Below are 15,475 nucleotides of genomic sequence, written 5' to 3'. Positions count from 1 at the left end.
TGCTATCTGTAGTGGAATGATGGCACCTTGTTGCCACCCTGCTAAGCCGAATAGAAAACTGTACCTGATCCAATAAACCCTGTTTATATTAAGATTTCCATTGTATTACAAGACTGGAGACTCTATTATACTGCACACTACATTTCCAACAGCCCTGCACCCCTGGGAAGGACATAAGAACAAAAAGAAACACACCCAGCACTATCAAAAGAGCCAGTTCTTAAGCAACCTCCTTTTTTCTTGCTGCTAATGTTAAATGCGTGTACCTTGTACTAAATGCTGTGAATGGAAGCACTTTGGCCATTATGTGCATTGCAAATGTACTATTTGTATTTGTTTATAGCTGTTAATGCATGTTAAGACGAGCAAGTGGTGCAATTCTTATTGCTTGTTGATTTGTTAAGCAAGGTCAATTGTCTTTTTTTCTCAGAGTAACTTCAGTTGTGTGCCACATGTGATTATGGTTTGATTATTTGTAACACGTGTTACCTTTTCTAAAACATGAGAGTTTAGGATCCGAACAGTCAGTTGAAACATTATTGCCTTGAACACGCTTTAATACAGCGTACGGTGAGGTGAAATATTTTGCTTTGTAAACTTGGTCGTCTACAAGCAGCTAACGGCTGCTACATTATTATGTTCCTGCGCTGAGCGTGATTGATTGCAGGGACTTCCAATGTTCAGTGTGAAATGTGCACTGGTGATTGGAGGTCACTTCTGAACAAATATTTAAAGTGTTGGGCTCCTACTCTGAAGACAAAGGCTTCGAGTCCTGGGTCTTTTATGATCATGCACCTATTTTAAAGTTTTTTAGATGTGAAAAATGCATTGATCAAATTGGTGTAAAACCCTAGGGCCTCATTTATGAAAAGTGACGCATCGCTGCGTGAAAACAGCGATGCATCACTTTTCACTGCGCACTCCTTACGACATTCCTGATGCATCATATTTAATGTATGACGCATCATGTCGCAAGGAGTTACAGATACGTCAGTATTTCTGACGTATCTGTAAGTGCAAAAGTGACGCATTGCTGGAGTGTGTCACAAAAGTGACGCAACTCCAGCAATGCGTCTTTTCACATGGGGAAAGCCCCATGTGAAAGGGCTTGCGTCAGTCTTAGGCCTGCTGTGAGGCAGGCACAAGATTTTGACGCAGCAGCGTCCTAAAAGTGACGCAGTGAAATCTCATAGATTTCACTGCGTCACTATTACGAGGCTTTTTGCGGGGGAACACCCCCTCTGCATACATTATACCTGACGCAGGTATAATGTGGCGCAGGGGTTTAAAAAGTGATGCATCTACCTAGATGCGTCACTTTTTAAATATGGCGCAAAGAGGCGCATTTTTTACACCGCTGGTGCGTCACTAAAAGTGACGCACCGGCGGCGCAAAACTGACGCAAGTCCTTCATAAATAAGGCCCCTAGTTTTTGGTATATTTTTGTATATCTGATGAACAGAGTGGCAAGAAAAGGAAAATGTTGCATATAAAGGTTTTTCTTACAATTTATAACAATTGCTGGTACACATTTAAATAACTGTGAGTACTTTGTCCTGTTGTATAAAAGACTGTTAAATGTTTTGAAATGTTCGGTCTGTAGAGGTTCAGTTCCCTATCACTGATCTATTGGCACTATGAGTAAAATTAATAATGATAAGAACCGCAATGGTAATACTTGAGAAAAAAGAGGAAGATGAACAATTTAAACGACCTCTGTAATTTTTTTTAAATCTTCAGTTTTCAACATAATTCATAAGATGGTCTCTTTGTCTTAAAGAATGTGTCTAGCGATATCGATGACTGAGTGCAGACCACAGTATCTAGTACTTTATCTGCAACTGCATGGGGCAAAACATTAACGAAGAATAAACATGTAGTACTCATTGAAAATTCTCATGTGAATAAGCCCAATGTGGTTGAGCAGTTCAGTTCCGCAATGTGAAAAAGACTTTAGGTCAGTGAGGCAAAACTCAAATATGGGTACAGTTATTCAAATACAAGGTCAAGTGATGATTTGTATGATAACTATTCCGATGATTTATAGGACAATATTCATTTTCGGTAGATGTTGATACCACTGATGGTGCCAAGAAATGGAAATTGGCTGAAAAAACACCAACAATAATCTTGGGTGTCAAGGACAATCCCATGTATGCTTTATTTATGACACCCAAACTCTGAGTGGATGATTGTATAAAATCAAGGATGAAGAATCCTATTAACTATTATTTTTTTTTACAAAACTTGGGATCTGGCTAGTTCCAAGGTTGAACTGAACAGTCAGAGATCTCTATTTGGTGATGATTCCATTAGCGAGATTGGGCGTTATGTGCAAGCAGTTTCTTTGCTAGATAAAGCCCACTCCTCACTACCACTTTCTAACAGCTCCCTCCTCTCTCAATAGCTCCTCTCTCACAAGCATTTCATTTGATTTTTAGCGCTACTCATACCAGTGTAGGGTGTCAGAGCACTTTACATCGCACACACATTTTACAGAAACATTGCATCATAAATGTGTGAATCAAGTGTTACATAAGCCAATGAGGTTTACAAGATATTGGAATCACATTTCATCCACACTAGTAGGCAGTATATTTTTAACGTTTTTGGTCTCAAGAAGCACAAACTCAGGATTTCTGTATTTCAGTGGTTGCGATTGGTTTTACTAATAAAATTCTATTTCTATCCAATCAAACCCTTTTTGGCAGCAGTAGGATAAAGAAAGACTAGGCAAGAGACATAACTCTCGAAGCTATAGCATGCAGTTTGCATACAGCTCTTTAATGACAGTTCTATGTCATTAGACTCTAGTACGAATGTAACTAATGAAGTGTAAGTATTAAAAAGATCGCTGTGACAAAAGCAGTAACCCACTGAGGTGTCCCCATAAAATACAGTTCTATGATCTGCATCATACAGGTTCTTTACAGCTGGCATATTAACCCTCTGAGCTACTTTATGATGAGCCAAAACTGCCCATAGATAAAACCCTGATCTCTCTTCAGCAGAAACATAAATTACTAGAGTTAATTTGAAATGTTTCTTGTTGCCTGAAAATTGCTGGATACACAAAGATCTCTTCAGCAATAACTTTTAAACCAAGCTATTTCTAAACAAGCACCCCATGAACTCAGCACCAGATGTGGTTGCATCGGTAGCACCGCCCTAAAGCTTGCACCGCTGATGAGGCTTTTCAACCTACTTCGAACCCTACTTCCACTGCCACCATACAGATATTCCCTGCCAATGTTAATCTCACAAAGAAGAAGGGGAGGACACTTTGTCATCAATGGAGACAAGCAAGGGAAGGGGGAGTTCAATGTAAGAATTCCCTCCTTGTGAAAGTAGGGAGCAGCATATTTTGCTTTAAGATGGGAGTTACCTTTGAATGAAACTTGAGTTCTGCAAACAGTACAGGGATTTCAAATAGACTTTTGAGCAACACTAGAACAGAATAGGGTTCCTACTGCAATCCGTTTTCTCAGGAAGGGATAGATTAATTTTCACTGGAAATACAGGATTTATAATTGAAGTGGTCAACAGAGAATTGTCTGCAACATCACAGAGGGTTTGTTAGCAACATATTTTGGATAAGAAAAAGAGCAGGCCGCTTTTTCCAGTAATAAACTTGAAATAACTCAACCAGTTTGTTCTACATAGCCATTCAAAAATGAAACAATAACCAGTCCATGGGGGTTTTCCTTCCAGGGGACTAGTTGAAGAACTTGGACTTAAAGGAGGCTTTTCCAGCAGTGCCAAACTATCATAGTCATTTGAAATACTTTCAGTTCATTTGGCAAGAGAAGATGTGCAGGTTCATGTCCCTTCCATTTGGTGTATACTAAATTCTCTTCTGTTCCACCAAGATGTTAAATGTGTTGGTGACAGCTCCCAGGTACCAAGGACTGAGGATGGTGGTCTACTTGGACAACATGATATGTCTAGGCCAAAGGAAAGTGTTTTGGTAACACAGATACAGAAGTCCATAAACGTAATTAAAACTCTCATAAATCTAGAGAAGTCAAATCTCATTCTTTCAAGAAGGTTGGATTTACTAAGGTTTTGTAGTGAGTCAGAGAAGAAAACAATGCAACTACCACATTCCAAATCTAAAGGGATCAAAAAGAATTTGAGGATGGCATTCACCCAGCACCGGATTTCTTTCTGCCTTTGGGCGAGGCTGGTGGGCTTTCATTAATTTTTCATTCAAGTAAGGAGACACTTACAAAGGGGACTGAGTTACTCAGTCCCCTTTTAACCTATTTCGAGAACTTAATGAAACAATGGTGCAGGCCATAAACATCATTTAGTTGCTCCTCCCCAACTTTTAGGAGTTATAACATTGTAAAATAGAAACAATGAATCAAATTTTAATGTATTGCACAAAGATGTGGTGTACCAGTTGTTTATGCTCACTCTTTTTTTTTACAAATAGGGGTATTTTTAACATGTACAGAAAATGGATCATATGTTTCTGAACATTTGTATGGTTTCAACTAACTATAGAATAAATAATTTTTTCACTTCATTTTACTCACCCTAGACATGATAGGTTAGGATGTGCTTGGTAGGAATATAATATATTACTGTACTTGGATACAAGTATTACTCTGTAATAATAATTATTATGTTGTAATAGGCAAAATGGTTGAACTGTTTATCTTTTTCACCCTTCTAAAATTGTTAATCACATTAATCTGTTTCCTTCTGTTAATCATTGCAGTATTTTACTCAAGAGTCACACTGCTTGAATACATTTTAAAACACTGTCCTGTGTATGTCTTGTGTATTTCTTTGGGTATGCATAAGTAACTAAGTGAAAGGTTTCTAGATCTGATTCCATGATTCCCTTGGGGAGTCGGGGTTGTCATGTTCTAAGGTTGCCCAATGCATTTGTTACCTTGTCAGGTTAGGGGTACAGTTGGTGCCCTTGAGCTAGCAGGACTGAGGGCAACATATCCAAATGGTGTACGTGGAGTCATTCTTGCACAGTTCTGATGTTTATTGTTAGAACCGGCTGTCTCTAGTTGGCAGAGGTATACACTTCTGACAAATAGGGACACACCTTTTCTAGTCAGGGCAAGGGGATCACACCCTTTGATAACCCCTGCTCACCCCCTCGGTAGCTTGGCAGAGCAGATAGGCTTATCTCGGAGGCTGTGCGTTAAGCATTCATGACCACATACAGTAACCAAGTGAATACACTACAAATGGACACGACACAGTAGTATTATAAAAATAAGTATTTTTATATAAGGCTTAGCACAAGACCAAATAACGACAAAAATGTACACAATCGGAATAAATATTCTGGGAAGGGAAAAATAGTTCAAGGTAGTTTCTTCTTTAGCACAAAGTCTTTCGTATCAAAGCAACTCTTCTTCTTGGAAACACAGTTCTTAGCAACAAGGTAACCCACACGGGGGCTACACGACGTCGAGGCAAAGTTAATCCAAAGGTTCGGCGTCGACCGCGAGGAAGGCTACATCGAGCCCGGAGTCACACGGACCCCCAACAACACAGTACCTTGGAAAATGAAGCACACGATGATCAGCGGCGTCGAGCAATCCGGCGTCGCGTCTTCGGTGTCGATCAGGCCTCAGCAGGCGTCGTCGTCGATGATGCTGTTGCAAAGAGTGAGCAGCGCTCACGGCGTCGAGAGGGCACGAGGGCGATGCGATCAGCAGCGGTGCAGACACGAGGTCCCTTGGAGCTGGAGCCGAACTCACTACTCACTGGCGTTGCTGCTGGCGTCGATCGGACCCGGAGGCCGGCGTCGAGGGAGCGGGACACTGGAGCCGTTACTCACTATGTCGAGCTGGATTCGGCGACGTCCGTCGGCGTCGAGATTGCTGGCTCTTTCAGAGGTGCTGGAGTCACAGGTTCCAGCAAATAGCACTTTAAGCAGATGAAGTCCTTTAGCCCTGTGACTTCAGCAGGAGACTGGCACTCTTCCAGTCCTTGGAGATTTTCTTAGCAAGCGTGAGAGTACACACACAGTTCCTCTCTCCTGGTTCCTAGGCAAAAATAAAGAAGCACTGCAGGATTCCCCCCAGCAAACAGCACTCTGGCAGAAGGGGTAGGCAAGTACTTAGATCAGCAGGCCTCTTGTCCTTGGTTACAGGGTTCCTTGTCAGAAGTGATCTAAATTCTTGGTTCAGGGGTCCTTCTCTTATACCCCTTTCTGGCTTTGATCCCTTTGTCCATGCAGGGGAATTTCCCAACATCCTGGGTCTGTTGTGGGTGGAGCCAGGCAGAAGCACCTGGCCTATTCATTGCGCAGGGCTGGGTCCTCAGACGCCCAGCAGGAGGTGGAGCCAGCATTGACACTGGCAGGAGCAGAGCTATCGGCCTCCTGGCAGGAGGTGGGGCTAGGATCGTCCATGGCAGGCACAGAGCCATCAGCCGCTTGGCAGGAGGTGGAGCCGGCATTGAATCAGGCAGGGCAGGCTATCAACAACTACTCTCCCCCTACTCTCAACGCAAATGTCCCACTCATCCCACACTGACTCATCCAGACCTGGGGAGCCACCCAGATCCTGTCACATATACGCAAGACCAGCAGAAACCAGAAATGGTTAGACAAGAAAATAGACACTTTCTAAAAGTGCTATTTTCAAACCCAGAGTCCAAAAACCATCCACACCAACGGATGCGTAATTAAACCCCGAGTTCAGGGATACCAAACTCGACATTGCACCATGCCCCCCCGAGCCAGCTAGGATCATAGCATTAATAATCCCGGCGGCCCATTCTAACCAAGGGAGAGCAGGTTACCTCGCAATAGTGAAGAACGAAGATGGCTGTAATTCACTATTAGGACATGCCAACTTGGTCAGGCGTGTCCTACCTTATACTTACAATGCACCCTGCCCGTGGGCCTACCATAGGGGTGACTAACATGAAGTCAAGGGAAGGTTTGAGGGGCTGGCAAGTAGGTATACTTGCGCAGCCCGCGTGACAGCACTAGGCTGCACGTGGGTCTCGCAATGACCGACCCGTAGACATTCTTTTACGAGGCCGCTCTTGTGGGTGGCACAACACGTGCTCCAAGCCCACGAGCGGCATTTGTATTTACAAGCCCCGGCACTCCTGGTGCACTAGACTAGGGACTGATAGTAAACCAAATAAGCCAAACATGGATACAATAGATACATCAATTTAACATAGGGAGCACTTGCGCTATGGCACCGATCAGCAGTGGCACAGCGCCCAAAGCATATACCAGCAAAAACATCGTAAAACAGTGGAGGCAAACAGAAAAAATGGAGGAGAGACTCAAGCCAATGATGTCAGGTCTAACATTCATGCTGTCCAGACAATGCACAGCTTTACTTGGGAAAGTATAAGCCGTACAATACAGGTGAGTGGTGTACTTTTGCCCAGGCCATCAAATCTTTTTCAATTCCACATTCCTGGTGGTGATCTTGGTTGGAAGTCCCCCTCCTTACAGAAATCTTTGAGCTCGGCCTAAGTGTTGTACTCTGTGTTGCCAGCTCAAACTCCATGTTTGCAAGAGGTGGATTCAGGCACAACAGACAGAGAGAATTGTTTTGAAAAATCAAAAAAGACAATCAGGGGGAATTTAAACTAGAACCGGTATTAGATATGAAATGGAATCGAACACCAAATCACTGTATGGCACTGCATAACCTCAAGTCCAATCCTCACTGCTGAACATCAGTTTAAGAAACTGGTTGTTGGTTTAGTGGGGTGTGAGTCCTGGTCAAGCAGCAACCACAATCATTGCCAGGTATGGCACAGGCAAACCTAAAATTGACCTGTGCTTAACACCATGGTAGCTTGGCACAGAGGAGTCAGGCTTAACTTAGAGGCAATGTATAAAGGATTTGGGCAACACTTCAAAAAGTGAATAACACCACACAGAATGATCCCACACAAGGTAAGAATAGATCTAAATACAATATATAAAGCAAGTACAAAATGACAAAAACTCCAAAGAGTAGAACCGGACTTCTGAATTTTTAAAGACTAAATGGCAAAATAGCGCCTATAAGCATAATGCGCCAGCAGCAGCTATCTGGTTATGCTGGACTGAGTAAAAGTCAAAAGTTCAGATTGACCATGATGGAGTGTGTGTCAGATAAAGTGACAGATTATCCAAGCTGAAGTTTTACCTTCTCGTCAAAATTTGTGTGGCAAGAGTCCAGTGCGTATTGGAGAGGGTCGCAAGGAGCAATGAGAGCATTACGGGGGGTAGCTCGCATGGTACGAAGAGCAGGCCGGGCGTTGCAGATGGGCAGGCTGGTGATTAATGGTGTCAGTTCTCCAAGGGCAATCAATGCTTGTTATGTGAAGAAACTGGATGGCATTGGCTCATGCAGAATTTTAGTGCGAGTGGGAGGGCCCCAGTGCAAACTGGCTCATTCGTGGTCATGAAGAGCCCAAACGCTTGATATAAAGAACCTGTGAGCCACAACAAGGGTTCCAGAACTGAGAGGCACCATTGCGGGTCAGGAAATCCCTATAGATGGGTGTAGGAGCTGATTGGGGAGTCTTCTATGTCCCTAAAGCTCAGATCAGGTGGCCAGCAGACCAGCACTTTGAGTCATTCTGGGGTCCTGAGTGCAAGATGATGTTGAAAGTTCAGTTTTCTTCCACATACAAGAGAGCAGCAGGTCAGCACAGCCTTGCAGCAGTTTCTTTAGAGAAGCAACCAAGCAGAGTGGCAGTCCTTGTAGCAGTGCAGCAGTCCTTCCTCCTGGTAAAGTATATGCATGACCAGAAGTATACTCAAGAGTTGGTCCCTGAGATCCTTCTAAGTTGTGCCTTTGAAGTGGTGAGAATCTTTCAGAGGAATGTTTTTGAAGTGCACAAATGCCCTGCCTTCCCTGCCTGGCTCCAGACTAATTACACGTGGTATGCCACCCTTTATGTGCAGACAGGACACAGCCTATCATCCTATTAAAGTGTAAGTGGGCTGTGTCTAGCCCCTCCCTCCCTTCCTGGATCTGATGGCCTATCCTCTGGCTGTCCAGGGCCTAAATTGGGGATGCTTTATATTATTTTTGGTGCTTTACTTCCATATCAAATATCATAAAGCAGGATGACTTATATATATATTAGAAGGAAGGCTTGAGCATGGCAGAAAGGTTAATTTTACTAGGTAGAAATGGCAGTTTAAAATTGCACACATATGCTCCACAATGGCAGGCCTGAGACATGTTTAAAGGGCTACATAACTGAGTGGCACAATCAGTATTGTAGGCCAACTAATTGCACTTAATTTACAGGCCCTGGTTGTACGGTATATATAGTTGCGATTGGATAAACAGCCATCAGTTGAAAGTAAACTCTAATTTAAAACAGAAATTGTTGCAAAAATAAAGTCCATCAATGGAATCCCTACTTCTGCCTTTCCGTCGCCAAAATTGGGCCCACCCTTGCCAAAATAAATTGGGAAAAGATCTCTCCATGAAACCACAAATAGGAGCAGTGACTTCCTCATGCTTTCTCCAACTTTGGAGAATTAGGAAAATCATGAGATTCTTTACTTTTCAAGCTGTTATCCAAACCGTCATTTCCTTGGTTATATCCTGATAGACTACGCAAATGACTTCTATCTATGACTTTGAATCAGCCTCAACCGTAGGCTGCAAATAGCACAAACCAGGCAGGTCAGCTTGTCTTTTGACAACCTAGATATTGCCATACTAAGCTTCAGATGAAAAAGCTACATTGGCTCCCAGTAGCCCAGAGGACTATCTTCAAAACATGCTGGATAATCTCCAAATCCCTTCAAGATAAAAGCCTCCCTTTAAGTCCTCTAGAGTTCAACACTGTACTCCCAATGATTACCTCAGATCAGCCCAACTGTACCGATTAACTGTCCCAAGATGCAAAAGTAAGAGGCTGGATAGGGCCAGATACTCAGAGATGCACATGAAACACTCTTCCTCCTGACATCAGATCCACAGCCAATTACATGAGGTTCAGGAAACTTGGCTGTTTAGACAAGCTTATGGCTACTTTGTTTTCCTATATGCCACCTTTCAATAATGTAGTGCCAAGAAATCTTCTTGGACTAAGAATGCTCTATAAGTCCTGTATATCATAAAATAACATGTAGTACCACTTTACCACCAGCTTATACATAAATTAAATATGTCATTTGGGGATAAGCCAATATTACCATGTTTAAGGAGTGAGCACATGCACGTTAGCACTGGTTAGCATAATCCTATTGCCAGCAAAAACAAGGTCAGGAAACATGGAAGAGAAAGGCAAGAGTTTGGAGGGGAGACCACCCTTAGCATGGAAGTAACACAAAGGACATTGGGGTAGTGTAAAAAAAATAGGGAAAAAAGAAACCCTGGCATAAGCAAGTATGGCCAGGACATAATCAATAGTTAGGCCAGACAACATAGTAAGAGCATCATTGCACCAATATAGAGTATGTATAGACTTTTTTTGCATCAAGGTGCTAACGTCAATGGCGTTTTGATCCCATAGAGAAAGGTGGGATCATCATCAGACCAAAAAGGGTGTGTTGCCTGAGAAATGAGACCTGCTTATAAAACAAAAGAAGCGGCATGAGAAAACCTGGGCTGGTCATGGGTCAGCCGTATAGACACACGAGACAGGCATGTAAAGGTCCGTGGCTAATTTCCATGGACTCTTATGTGCTTGCCTCACATGGAATTGCCCACTGAGTACACTGTCAGTACCTGCGGCCCAACATCAACTTCCACCCTCTTGTCCCTACTCCTTTGGACAAATTAAGGCTGCCTGAGAATAGCGTTTCGGCAGTGATACATCAGCTTCAGCCTGCCTAAACCTATTAAGACAGCCCTAACACACCTACCTGCATCGTCCGCCCCTATTTCTGGTTTACTTGGTAACTGGATACTCGTCTCGTGATGGACTCATGCTCCATCCTTTAATACACAACAGGCCTTCCATGCCTATATACTCGTCTCGTGATGGACTCATGCTCCATCCTTTAATACACGACAGGCCTTCCATGCCTATATGGCTACACACCTTTTTGTCCTGATGATGATCCCATTATTCTCTATGGGATCGAAACGGTGTTGACTTTAGCACCTTGACACAAATGTATTTTACATAACCACTCTATATTGGTGCAATGGTGCTTTTACTATGTTGTTTGGCCTAACTATTGATTATGTCCTGGCCATGCTTGTTTATGCCTGAGTTTCTTTAGTCCCTATGTTTTTTGACACTACCTCACTTTCCTTTGTGTTAGTTACTTCTATGCTCTTCATGATGTAAATTAAAATATGTATTCTCCCATAAGAAGTATAAGACACAGTCGGTATTATTATATTTCTGCACTGATGTGCCCTATTTTTCATGGTTGAAAGGGACCATTTTTCTTTATAATTAAAGAGTTTCTGAAGCATCCCTCACACCCCTAAGGCAGCAAGTATTCACAACTCTTTTAAGCATTGCCGAGTTAGAAGGCATAATAATTAAAAATGCTGCCAGGACTGCTTGTATACATGTCATCGTAGCTGAAAGATTTTCCAGTAAAGTTTTCAAACAATTACTGTGTTGGTTTATCAAAGATTATTTATGCACCCAAACTACCTCAGTTTTGTAAAACTACCTGCTGGTTAATCTGGCAGCTTGTGCTCTATTTTCACTTGCAGAGCTGTGCCATCCCTTATCTTGTGTGTCAAAAGCCAACACTTCATTAATAGCTGTACAATATTTTACACTGGACTGTGACAAAGAATGAGAGCACAAGACTGCATAAGCGTAGGACCTTCATGGGTACCGCACTTGCATGTTTGATAGCAGAGCTGTAGTGCCCCTTTACCACCAACTTATACATAAATTAAATATACCATTTGGGGATACGCCAATATTACCATGTTTAAGGAGTAAGCACATGCACTTTAGCACTGGGTAGCATATTCTTAATGCCAGCAAAAACAAGGTCAGGAAAAAATGGAAGAGGAAGGCAAGAATTTGGAGGGAAGTCCACCCTTAGGCTAATAGATCTAGCAGTTTCCATCAAGCAATCTTCCAGGTAGCTGTCTATCATCCATTCTTGTCATGGTAAAGTAATGATCAAGGAGCCTGCACAACAGCAGTGATTGATGTCTGAATCAGCAGGTTTTCAGGACTCTGACTGAGACCTCAGTACGATTTGTTGTAGACCTCTTTGCATCCTTATTTATGGCTTGGTTACAATGGTATTACATCTGAAGACTGGATCCAGAAGCTCTAGAGAGTGAGGCTTTTTTCTGGATTGATCTGGTGGAAGTCATTATGGTTTTCTGCTTTGATAATGAAACCAACGTGTTTGGTACAGGAACCTTCAAGCCTAATAGCACAGCCTGGTCCTCAGGAAAAGCTGTCCTGGTTGTATGGAACCTTTCAGGCTGGTTACAGACATGCCAGAAATTATGGCTATATCTATATCTGGCTATATCACGCTACCTGGGTGGAGGGCACAGCTAAAATCTAAGGCTTGGCCTGGTAGATATGGAGCAGCTGGTGAATCAATGGGATTAATACCCTGTTCACGGTATTGATCCATTTCATTAAATGTCCCTGGCATTTTAAATATATTGAAATATTTGGCAACTTGGCGAGAGACCTACATAACTAATAATGGGTACTGATCAGTGATGTCTGCAGGACTCTATAAAGTGGAAGGAATGTGTGTTGGGTAATATGCCTTAGTTTGCAGACTATTGAAAGGAATCAGACATGAAAACCTATTAAACCCAGATACTCCATGCTATGAGATGTTGATTTGGTGTCACAGTTGTTACAGTCATTAGTGGATAATGACAACATTCTTTTTAAGCCATTGTATGTCAAGTTGGTAATATTGTTACATTTGATGTCCGATAGAAGAGTGTTGAATGTTAAATCTTTAGATATACCTACCATTCATTTTTCTCCAGCTGGGATTTACTCTACCATCACAAGAGATACTAAGAATGCTTCCATTCTATTGAATTTCCAGACTTTACCTTACACCATAAGTTGTGTGTGGCCAGGTGTATTAAGTGGTCTGTGGAGGTAAATGAGAACCTGAGAACATCCACCCACAGTTGCTGATCTTATTACATAAGTCATATACTCAAGTGTTTTCCACTACTTTGAATAAATAGTTTAAGTGGTGATGGGCTTGTTGATATGGATACAGGATGTCTGAGGCTTATCCTGCCTGTGGGCCACAGGCTAAATTAGCGGACATGTGGAAATCTGCAGATTGATCTAGGGCATTGGTTCTTAACCTGTGGTTCGAGGGTGTCTTATGGCCTGCAAGTTCTACATAGGGGGTCTACACCTTTTTTACAAAAGCAAATAATGTTAAACTTAATATAGTGTCTACAAATAAAGAAGCTAAGTTGAAAAATGTAAAACCTTCTATATTTGATTGTGAATTAAATAAAATGATTAACTATTTGAGAATGTATTAGGTTTATACTTGCTTCTATATTTTTCTGTGTTGTTTTGAAGTGAAATCTTATAAATTGCTAAGTCCATGGTTTCCTAGCTTCCAAAAATAACTCATTGCGGTTGTCAGAAGTCAATAGGTTACGAATTGCTGGCTTTGACTTTTATTGTAAACCTATTCAACATGCAACAAAACAATGGCGGATTTACTTTGTACTTGAATAATAGAGCCTCCTATCTTGCAATTGAATTGCAAATTCTCCTAGGCAGTTCACAAAGAAGAGTCCTGATTTTATTAAAGATAAAGGAGGTAAATAATATTCCACCTCTGGTATGTTCTACTAATCCTGGGGGTAATTGTCAACAAATTATCATGGTTATTCCTACTGTTAAAATCAACTAGCCTAGCAACGCTCTGACACCTAGGGAGATGACCCGTTTGAAGAGTATCATTCCTCTCAGGTTACTGACATGTTTCTTATGGAAGTTTTCAAAGAGAAAAAAAGCATTATGATTTATGATTGCTTCAAGGGATTTGTATGTCTATTTTTACTCTTTCAAATCTCTTTCAGACTATAAACTTTAATAATTAAGAAAAGAGGAAGATGGTTATGGACTGCCCCTTTTTATATTAGTCTGTGTTTTTCTTCTTTGTTGTTTTTTTCCTGCCCATGTGAGCAGGATTATGGAAAATGTAGTGTGCTCTGTATGTTCTCCTTAAACAGCAAGAAAAGAGACTGCATAATTTCCCCCACCGTTTTCTGTAATAAAATCAGAACTCTCCTTCACTAACTGGCTAGGAGAATCTGCAATTAATTAATGCACAAACCCTTAGGCTGCATGCCCTAAAGAGTTTCTGAATATATTTTTAAGAGACAAGGGAACCCAATGGGTCTAAGAGGGACCTTAAGTATGAGTAACTTTAGAGAATCAGGGGTCCCTTTCAACCATGCAAAATAGAGCAAATCAACACAAAGATATAATAATGACTGTGTCATATACTTCTTATGGAAGAATAAACATTTTAATCTACTTCATGAAGAGCATGGAAGTAACACAAAGGAAATTGGGTAGTGTTGGACGTGGCCCTCTCTGCAGGGCCATCCCTAAACATTTTGCCTTCCTCCTATATTCTCTCTGACCTGTTTTTGTTGGTATACTGACTCTGGGCACTTTACCACTGCTCATCAGTGCTAAAGTGCATTTGCTCTCCCTACTTAAAATTGCTAAATGTGATTGGAATCCATGTTTTGGCTTATTTGGTTTACTGTCAGTCCCCAGTAGTTGCACCAGGAGTGCCAGGGGTTGTAAATCAAAATGCTGCTGGTGGACCTGCAGCACTGGTTGTGCCACCCACAGAAGCGGCCCAGTAAAATGTGTCTAAGGTCTGCCATTGCAGAACCTGCGTGCATTCTGGTACTGTCATGCTGACTGGGCATGTGCACCCACTTGCCAGTCCCTAAACCTACCCTTAACTTCATATTAGTCATCCCTATGGTAGGACAAGGGCAGGGTTCATTGTAAGCATAAGGTAGTACAAGCCCTGATGTGTGTGGCATGTCCTAATAGTGAATTACAGCCATTTTGGTTTTTCACTACTGTAAGGCTACCTGTTCTCATAGGCCAGAATGGGCTGCTGGAATTATTACACACTGTAATCCCAGCAGGCTCAGAGAACATGGTAGAAAGTCAGGTTTAGTATGCCTAAACTCAGAATAATAAAATACATCTTTTAGTAATGTTTATTTTAATATCCTGTGTTTGCAAATACTACTTTCAGAAAGTTAGTATTTGCTTGCCTAAACATTTCAGCCCGCCTCTGCTCTGATGTGTATCTTCTGTCTGGTTTCTGTGTGTGACAGGGCTGGGGAATTCCAGGAGACAGGCTGGGGCTGACAGGTGGTGAATAGAGAGATTACACCAGGATCCATGGGGGAATGCCCCTTGACTCTGAATAGGGCTGTGCTCTGCCACCTCAATGCTGGCTCCGCCCCCTGGGGAGCGGCTGATGTCTCTGCCCTGCACCTTGTGAGAGAGAGGGGAAGACTGTCAACAGAGTACTCCTGGA

Source organism: Lissotriton vulgaris, chromosome 5 (genome assembly GCF_964263255.1).
Source record: "Lissotriton vulgaris chromosome 5, aLisVul1.2, whole genome shotgun sequence".
In the NCBI taxonomy this organism is placed as follows: Eukaryota; Metazoa; Chordata; class Amphibia; order Caudata; family Salamandridae; genus Lissotriton; species Lissotriton vulgaris.
Note: the sequence above shows the minus strand (reverse complement) of the source record.